The sequence below is a fragment of the Muntiacus reevesi genome, chromosome 8 (assembly GCF_963930625.1).
Source record: "Muntiacus reevesi chromosome 8, mMunRee1.1, whole genome shotgun sequence".
Taxonomy (NCBI): Eukaryota; Metazoa; Chordata; class Mammalia; order Artiodactyla; family Cervidae; genus Muntiacus; species Muntiacus reevesi.
This window is the reverse complement of record NC_089256.1, coordinates 28,902,669-28,912,368: the sequence shown is the minus strand read 5'-3', so window position 1 is coordinate 28,912,368 and position 9,700 is coordinate 28,902,669.

Genomic DNA, 9,700 nt, shown 5'->3' with positions numbered 1-9,700 from the left:
CCTCATCTACCCAAGAAATTCTGTGTCGGTTATCTCACACACAAATGGAAGCCGTTTCCGCACAAATCCCTCCTTTGCTGAATAGATTGGATTGTCCTGTGTGATAAAGCAAGATCCACAGAGCAATGCGGGGACCCGGCCTCTGAGCCTAGGTCTGCCATGGATGCTTCGGGCGACCTTGAGCCAGACCCCCGCCTCCCTAGGCTCCAGCGTTCTTATCTATAAAAAGAGGGGGTTGGACCATGGTGATAATGAAAGGTACCTTTCAAACGACAGTTCTGAAGTGAGCAGAAAAGAAAAGAGTTCAAGGGCAGACAGCCGCCTGCACACCTCGTAGACGTCTTTTTACCTTCCTGACAGCCAGGCGTGGTGGACACCCTCTGCACAAAAAATGTTGATCCTCAGTTGTCACAGGGAGACGAGGAGGTAAAGACGGTGCAGGAAAGAGCAGATAAGGGGTGATGATGAGAATACCAGTGCTCAAGTGGATGACAGAAACCCCCACCTCCCAGAGTATTCCACCTGAGGATACGCTGTGAGGCTTGAATTAAGAGAAATAAGAGAAAAGGTTCTCAGTTGTGTCTGACTCTTTGAAACCTCATGGACTATGACCTGCTAGACTCCTCTGTCCATGGGAGTCTCCAGGCAAGAATGCTGGAGTGGGTTGCTATGTCCTCCTCCAAGGGATCTTCCTGACCCGGGGATCAAACCTGGGTCCCCTAGGATTGAGGCAGAAACAAGCCTAGTGCTAAAACAGAACAAAACAAAAAAAATCCCCAAGTATTCTTTTTTTTTCCATTTATTTTTATTACTTGGAGGCTAATTACTTTACAATATTGTAGTGGTTTTTGCCATACATTGACATGAATCAGCTATGGATTTACATGTATTCCCCATCCCGATCCCCCCTCCCACCTCCCTCTCCACCCGATCCTGTGGTATAGGGATACTCAACAAACGTTTACTAAACAGTGAAGGAGTTCAGGACACACCACCCCAAAATACGTTGCTTTAGGATACTAATTCTTTTGAGCTAAAGCTACTGGAAAAGCAGCACACCCAGGGAAGGCTTTCTCTGAATCCCCTCTTAGCTTCCTAGAGTCAGATCCTCCAAAAGGAACTCAACTGACTTAAATTCCCTCTCTGGGAAGATCCAGCCTTATCCCAGGACAGGAGACCAGACGTTGGCCCCAAAACCAGACTCCTCACAAACTATCGTGTCTCCCATCCTTTCCTCTTAGGCCACCTTCACCTTTCCTAAAAATCATTCGCTCTTCTCTGAACTGGCTACATCCTCTCTCCTCTTCTCCAACTGATGGTACTTAAGCTCCCCAGTGGAGAAGGAAATGGCAACCCACTCCAGTGTTCTTGCCTAGAGAATCCCATGGACGGAGGAGCCTGGTGGGCTGCTGTCTCTGGGGTCGCAGAGAGTCGGACACGACTGAAGGGATTTAGCAGCAGCAGCAGCAGCAAGCTCCCCAATGGGGCTTTCCTAACGGCTCGGGGGTAAAGAGTCTGCCTGCCAATGCAGGAGACACAGGTTTGATCCCTGGGTTGAGAAGATCCCCTGGAGGAGGAAATGGCAACTCACTCCTGAAATTCCCGTGGACAGAGGGAATTTGTCAGATCTTTGCTTCAAGGTATCGCACTCTGCAGGTAAGTGGGTCAATTTGGGGCAAATCTCGTAGCCCCTCTAGGCCACCATTTTCTCCTCTGGGAGAAGAACGGAGGTGGGAGGCATAGATTCACTCACCTAATTCTTTACTGCTGAAAACTTAAGGAGACAATTCCTCAAACTTTGGGGCTAAGCAAGAGACTCCATTTGCTGCGTGGTTTATCCTGTCATCCTATTGAGTAACTGGACACTGACTTGGGGGAGCTTTCCCTCTTCCTGTACTTAAATGATCTACTCTCTACCTGACTTTCTTCTCTTCAATGGGTATCAAGGAAACAGTCAATTTTTCCTCTCTTGGCTTACAGCCATGGCTTCTTGTCCCAGAGGTTTCTGAGCCTGTGAATAACTGTCTGGTTAAGTTAAGGATGCTCAGAAGGTGGCAACATCCACGGCTCATGGTTCAGTTTTCTGTGTCCTTCCTGTGTGACGCTCTCCCGTCTAAAACATTCTACAAGGACAACGATACCACTTTACATTTACACAGAAATTTCTACGAGACTGTCTTCCACGTTTCTTACACCAGTGACCAACGCAGGCTTTAAGGATCAAGGACAAGTATATGTCGGAGGCTTTTAAAAACAGTTTTCTCATTCGCTTGTAGGCCCTAACATCTTTGCTAGATCCTCAGAGCCTGTGGAGCCTGGAGATAAGTGAAGAAGAGGGGAACTCAAGGAAGAGCCCTTTTCAGGCAGAGGGTGAGGTCCTGAGTCCTAGGTCAGCCCTGCTGACCTAGGGGGGTGGTGGGGAGATCATTGCAGCCCCCATAGATTTTTTTTTTTAATTGGGGCTATAGTTAATGTGCCATGTTTTATGGCACCCACGAGTTTTTAGTCTTAAGAGGTAATCAATCAACCACAATGATAAGCCACTTTTTGGACCCTGATCCAAACCACTTGTTAAAAAAAAAAAACCATAGGACAATCAAGGAAATGAAGCACTGACTGGTTTGGGATGAAATTAAAGAATTCCTCCTATTTTAAGGTGCCATTGTGATATTAAGCTTTGCTGGTGTCTCAGACAATAACGAATCTGCCAGCAATGCAGGAGACCTGGGTTCGATCCCTGGGTTGAGAAGATCCCCTGGAGAAGGGGATGGCAACCCACTCCAGAATTCTTGCCTGGAGAATCTCATGGACAGAGGAGCCTGGAGGGCCACAGTCCAGGGGGTCTTAAAGAGTCAGACATTTTTCACTTCATGATATTGAGGTTCACGTTCTCTTTGAATGGTTTTTATCTTTTAGGAATTCTGACTGAAATGATAATGGTGTCTGGTGTTTGCTTCAAAATAGCCTGAGTTGAGGGAGGGAGGATTAGAGATGGAGTAGGATAGGTTTCCCTGGTGGCTCAGATGGTAAAAAATCCACCTGCAATGCGGGAGACCTGGGTTCAATCCCTGGCTTAGGAAGATCCCCTGGAGGAGGGCATGGCAACCCACTCCAGTATTCTTGCGTGGAGAATCCTGTGGACAGAGGAGCCTGGTGGGCTGCAGTCCGTGGGGTCGCAAAGAGTCAGACAGGACTGAGCGACTCAGCACACACAAGACTGGGCAAAAATGAATAAGCGCTGAAGCTAAGGGATGAGACAGAACTTGGACTTCATGATACGATTCTTTGTAACTCTATGTCTGCTTGAAATTCTCCAAAACTATTTTTAAATATCAACCGGGAAAACAAATCTTATCACAACTGAACAATAAGAGAATAAGGAAAAGCCAGATTTTGTGCATTCCATTTTACATTAGGCAGCCTCTCAAGTTTCTTGGTTAGAAATAAACTCTTGCATTTTAAGGTAAATGTAAGGAATGGGAAATGGGAGAAGGGTGAATAGTTCTGATGCTTTTATTTCCCATATAACCCTAATATTGCCACACATTTGAGTAATGTTTTACAGTTTCAAAGCACTTTATATCTCGTTCAATCTCAGAAAAAGCCGCGTATGTATATATGTTGTCATGTGTGACATCTAACAAAATGTCTTCATTATGTTGTTTTTGCAATTTTATTTTTAGTGATTTACTTTAAACCCCTGAAAATACTCTTATTGCTGTATTAGTCTCTTAGTTGATACCTAAGGATTTATTTCCTGCTCTAGCTTTGCATGGAAAACTCAGCCTGGATGTCTATTTACAATATTAGAATTCTTAAATGTTCCCCTGTAATGATTGGGAGCAATTTTATTTTTCCTCTTAAGTTTCTGTTTGGAGGAATGTACTGGGGAGAAAACCTTTCTTATTTCCTTTGAGTCCACCCAGCTGTTTTATTTTGTGTTTCCTTATTTCCCAGGCTTCCATTTGGAGTGTGAAGGCATCAGAAGTGTTCTGTTCTTTTTAATACTTATCAGCATTTCCTTTATTAGCCACATTATCCTTTCTCTCTTTCCTGTGAAAGATTTTAAAGTACCAATTGATGAAGCCACGTCTTTTGTTATTTAAATATTATTCTATCAATATTTACAAGTACATCCTAAGAAGACTCAAGCACAATATCCTACCCTAATAATCACAAACCCACACATTTTTAAAAATCTGACTTCTTTTCTCTTTTTTTGTGTGTGTATTCCTCTCATTCCAGGATTCTACTAGCCGAGCGCAGGAAACTACCGGAGGCCTGGTGTTAAAAATTCCCAACTGACCACAGACCTTTAACAAGATCAAGAGAGGTAAATAAACACTTTATATTTATAAGGGCAACACGTCCTTAAGTTAACACGAAAGACTCAGATGTGTTTCGCCAGCATTGATCCTGAAGGAATCACTGGACAGCCGTTTAAGGGGGAATGAGTTTCTATGCTGGATCAAGACCACCCTCGAAGGATTTCTAAGCAGGGCCCTGGAAGAGAGGGATCCAAGGGGTGAAGGTGTCCCTGAACTCCGACTGGAGTTACTCTGTGACTCTGCAAATATTAAATATAGCCACATGAATCACACTACAAAATTCCAGGCCTGAAATCTGGTATCGGGCATAACAATTTGTTCTCTCTCCTTGCTCATGAACAGCAAAGAATCGACTGAAGAAATTTTGGTCTGTGTAAAGAATACGCTAGATGCTTTTTACCTTCTTCTGAAAGACTCAGTCTGCATTGGACATGACATATGCTTCTCAAGTGTTATTTTATGTTTATTTATCTTTGAACTAAATTGTCAGTCCTTGTAACTAGAAAGACATTTCCCCGGCACCCTCCTGACTCATGCTAAGGGTACACAACAGCTGATAAACTCCAGTGACCTCTGAGGAGACAGATGGGCTGTGTGGCTTTGAATGCCCACGTGGCTTTCTGGACTATAGCTGACCGCATAACCCAGGTTAAAGTGGCTGGCAAAAATGATCAGGCTTTTTCCATATTTACCATGTTGATTACAGGGGTTGCGTCACCTATTCTATTGCTCTACCTAATCTCCTTCTTTATTATAGATTATATATTTATATATATATATATGTTATATTTCTTCATTATCTTGCCACTAACTTCCTTATTTGCATTTGTCTGTGTATATTTTTCTTTATAATTGCAAAATAATTCATAGTCACTGCAATAGTAACAAAAGCTAACATTGATTGCTTCTAACGTGCCAGACACATTCCTAAAAGTTTAACTCTTGCTTCACCTAATCTTCAACTATTTACAGGATAGATATCATCTTCACTTTGCAGATTAAAGAAAACATGAACATAAATGACTTAGAAAGTTTCTCACCTATTCATTTTTCTTGAAAATTTTTCCTTCAGGAAAAAACAAGGAATCCAAGAAAGAAAAGGATATTAAAAATATGTAAAAGTAGTGAAAAAAAATCCTAGTAAAATTTACACTTATATTTTAATGTTAAGACTTTTAAGAGATAAAACATATAAAGAGAAGGTTAATGATAAACTAGAACTCAAATTTCAAAATATTGCTACAAACATGAGATCCTTAAGATCTTACCTGGCTCCAAAGGGAAAAGTTATACTGATTCATTCTAAATTCTCATAGAAAAGCACGTTTAAAAGGTTTTGGTAAATTCAAGGGCCATCTCAAAATGGTCAAGGTCAGCAAAAACAAGAAAAGGCTGAGAAGTTGTTGCAGCCAAGAGGGGCATAAGAAGATATGACGACTAAATGTAACGTATCCTGGAGCAGATAAAGGACGTTTGATAAAAATCATATTGTTACCGGAAACCTGAGTTTGCCTCTCGGTGGGTGTTAAACCGAAAGACATGACCAAGGCAGAGAGCAGAAGGAAGGATTTATTATATCTGTAGCAAGTAAGGAGCACACTGGGGATCTTCTCCAAAGCAGTGTCTCTCTAAACAGCAAAGTTTTGAGAAGTCTTAAGCTAAGGATTCATGAATATTCATGGAAGGGCTTGGATGGTATATGCACATTCATGAAGCGGCTGGTGTAGAGGAGAATTCAACATAGAATTGGGGCAAGGGTCCACAGAAGCCAAGCTTTAGTAGTTTAAAGTCAGAAGTCAGCATCATCTTTCCACCCTCCAGCAGGATGCGGGCCTCAGTTCCTGAAGACCTCAAAGGTATGTATCAGATTGTTACCTACTACATACCTTGAGGAGGAAGTAAGACTCTGTTTTAATCACTGAACTGTTGTTTCTTGACTGCTTTTCCATAGTTCCTGCGTTCTCTCATTTCCCTTACGATCATTCATTCCTGAAACCTTTCAAGGGCAAGCACTGTGGCTGGGCTTAAATCACAGAATGGCTTACACCAAAAATGGTTTCTCTTCTGTCAAGAAAGCCATGCCTGGTTCTCCTTCCCCAGAGCCTCCTACCTGATCTGCGTACAATATGAATCAAAATGAACTTTAGTTAATAAGAGCTTCCCAGGTGATGCTAGTGATAAAGAATCTGCCTGCCAATGAAGGAGCTGCAAGAGACTTGGATTCCATCCCTGGGTTGCGAAGATCCCCTGGAGAAGGAAATGGCAATCCACTCCCATATTCTTGCCTGGGAAATCCTATGGACAGAGGAGCCTAGCTGAGTCGCAAAGAGTCAGACTCCACTGAGCACATATAGACACACACAGTCTATAGGCAATTAATAAAATGTATCAAGATTAGATCTTTAATTTTGACAAATGTACTATATTAATGGAAAATATTAATAAGAAAGGAAACTGAGTATGGAGGAAACAGGAATTCTCTGTACTGTCTTTGCCATTTTTCTATAAATCCAAAATTACTCTAAAACAGAAAATTTGTGTGAAAATTAAAACCAACCTCATGGAGTTGTTGTAAGAATTAAATTAAATAATCAGGGACTTCCCTGGCAGTTCAGTGGCCAAGGCCAATGGCAAGTCCAAGTTGTCACTTCTGTTTCTGACCCACTGGCTATAGGTGGAAGGTTCCAACCCCCCTCTCCTTGGATTCCAATAATTTGCCAGAGAAGTGCTCAGAACTCAGACATTTAATGTCTTACTTAGAAAGACGGTCCTATGTATGTGTGTGTGCAAGCTCAGTCACTTCAGTCATGTCTGATTCTTGCGACCCCATGGACTGTAGCCCACCAGGCTCCTCTGTCCATGGGAATTCTCCAGGCAAGAATACGGGAGTGGGTTTGCCATTTCCTCCTCCAGAGGATCTTCCTGACCCAGGACTGAACCCGGGTCTCCTTCATTGGCAGGAGGGTTCTTTACCACTAGCACCACCTGGGAAGCCCATCCTTATGTATATTCTCCTATATTTTCTGTTGGTATTCTTATCACTTTATTGAGAACTTCAATTCATTTTCATTTCATTTTATTTATTATTTTTGAAGAAGCTAGCTAGTCTCACAGTTTGCAACTGGATATCCAGTTGTTCCCATACCACTTATTGAATTCACTTCACTCCAAATTTGAAATAACAACATTGTCAATACATGAATTTATTTCTCTGCCTCTATCACACCCCTTTAATGACACTATTTTAAGCCCTACTAGAGCAATTTCTTCTTCATTAGTCTTCTTTTAAAGAACACCTTAAGCAGTTTTTAACATTTACTCTTCCAGATGAAGTTTTAAGTTTCAAAAATCTTCCTCTTAAGATTTTGCTTGGAATTGCATTGACTTTATAACCATTTGGGAAGAAATGACAAGGCACCATGAGGAAACAATGATTAAACAGGCACTCAACAAAGAAGGGCAATGCCGAAGAATGTTCAAACTATCGCACAGTGGCACTCATTTCACATGCTAGCAAGGTTAAGCTCAAAATCCTTCAAGCTAGGCTTCAGCAGTACATGAACCAAGAACTTCCAGATCACAAGCTGAGTTTGGAAAAGGCAGAAGAACCAGAGATCAACTTGCCAATATTCATTGGATCCTAGGGAAAACAAAGGAATTCCAGAAAAACAGCTACCTGTGCTTCACTGACTGTACTAAAGCCTCTGACTGTGTGGATCACAACAAACTGTGGAACATTCCCAAAGAGATGGGAATACCAGACCACCTTACTTGCCTCCTGAGAAGCCTATATGAGGACCAAGAAACAACAGAATCAGGTATGGAACAGTGAACTGGTTCAAAATTGGGAAAGGAGTATGACAAAGCTATATACTGTCACCCTGCTTATTTAACTTATATGCAAAATACATCATGCAAAATGCTAGACTGGATGAATCACAAACTGGAATCAAGATTACCAGGAAAAATATCAACAACCTCAGATATGCAGATGATACCACTCTAATGGCAGAAAGTGAAGGGGAACGAAAGAGCCTCTTGATGAGGGTGAAAGAAGAGAGTGAAAAAGCTGGCTAAAAACTCAACATTCAGTAAACAAAGATTTTTAAAAAAATGAAGATAACGGCATCCAGTCCCATCACTTCATGACACATAGATGTGAAAAAGTGGCAACATTGACAGATTTTCTTTTCTTGGGGTCCCAAATCATTGTGGATGATGACTGAAGCCATGAGATTAAAAGATGCTTGCTCCTTAGAAGGAAGGCTACAAGAATGTGAGAGTTGAACCATAAAGAAGGCTAAACACTGAAGAATTATGCTTTTGAACTGTGGTGTTGGAGAAGACTCTTGAGAGTCCCTTGGACTGCAAGGAGATCCAACCAGTCAATCCTAAAGGAAATCAACCCTGAATATTCATTGGAAGAACTGATGCTGAAGCTAAAGCTTCAATACTTTGGCCACCTGATGAGAAGAACTGACTCATTGGAAAAGACCCTGATGCAGGGAAAGATTGAAGGTGGGAGAAGGGAGCGGCAGAGGATGAGATGGTTAGATAGCATCACTGACTCAGTGGACATTAATTTGAGCCAACTCCAGGAGACAGTGAAACCAGAAAGCCTGTTGTGCTGTAGTCCATGGGGTCTCAAAGAGCTGGACACGACTTAGCGACTGAACAGAACAGAAACAAAGACAGCGTTTCTCCTTTGGCCAGTCGGTTCATCTTGTGAATCTTCAGTGTCCTCATCTTTCAAGCAGAGGTAATAAGAGAACCCATGTCATGGGACTCTTACGAGAATTATATATAACACATATGGAGAGTAGCATAGTGTGTGGCATGTAGTACGTGCCCAATGAGTATCACTTTCATACTCAAGAAATTCCGTGGTTATATGTTACAAATGTCTTTCAGTAATGTTCATGGTTTTCTTCAAAAAGGTATCGAACATTTGTTGTTGAACTTCTACTATATTTTAGTTTTTTGTTGCTATCGGGGATGGAATTTTTTCTCCCTTTTAAGAATGTTTTCTAGTTGGCTATTGCTAGTATAGACAAATGTTATCTTTAGTGAAGCAAAGCGTTTTTTTTCCTCTTAGCAGTTGGTATGGGGACATATTTATCTAGAAGTTGGTACCTTAATGACCGCTGCTACCAGTTCCAACAGATTTTTATTCTTTCAGGTTTTCTGTATAGACAACACTATGATCCACAAATGATTGTTTGTTTTCTCCTCTTATATCTCTTCCCCTTTTGCATTGGTTGGCACTTTCAGAATGATTTCAAATAATGCCTGTAGTCAAGGACGTCTTTATGTTCTCACGACTTCATTGGGAAGTTTTTACATTCTTTTTTAGAAAACAACTTTACATTTAG